This window comes from Rattus rattus, chromosome 12 (genome assembly GCF_011064425.1).
Source record: "Rattus rattus isolate New Zealand chromosome 12, Rrattus_CSIRO_v1, whole genome shotgun sequence".
Taxonomy (NCBI): Eukaryota; Metazoa; Chordata; class Mammalia; order Rodentia; family Muridae; genus Rattus; species Rattus rattus.
Window position 1 is genome coordinate 78799949 of NC_046165.1, and position 689 is coordinate 78800637.

A 689-nucleotide genomic window follows, 5' to 3' on the forward strand; every position below is an offset into this window, starting at 1 on the left:
GGAAACGTCAGAGAGTCAGGTGACTTCAAAAGTGGAGAGGTCTCCGTTTCAGGTCTCAGATGCTATCTGATGGATGTTCTTGGCCTTTGAGGTGGTGGAAACTTGTGGTCTATTTGTGTACTCCAAAGTTTTCCCGATAGTCACAGGTTGTTAGGACAGACAATGATGAACAACAAATGACGGTTTAGGGGGCTAAGACATCCTAAGAGAATTTGTCTCTGGGCGGAAAACAGGTAAATTCACAGACATTCTAAACACAGAAGATCTAATAAGCCATTTAGTTCATAGAATATCAGAGACATGGCTTAATTCTTGTTTTGGGGGGAGATTTCAGTTCACAGTGTTTCCTGTTGACCACATGCCATACTTTGTACATAGGAGGTCAAATATTGTTTTATGACATATGATGTTAGGAAGAACAAAAGGAATTTCAGCAGGGGCAAGGCACAACTGTATTTTTTTTTTTTTAATCAACTTGAGTGTTTCTTATTTACATTTCGAGTGTTATTCCCTTTCCCGGTTTCTGGGCAAACACCCCCCTAATCCCTCCCCCTCCCCTTCTTTATGGGTGTTCCTCTCCCCATCCTCCCCCCATTGCCGCCCTCCCCCCAACAATCACGTTCACTGGGGGTTCAGTCTTAGCAGGACCAAGGGCTTCCCCTTCCACTGGTGATCTTACTAGAATATTC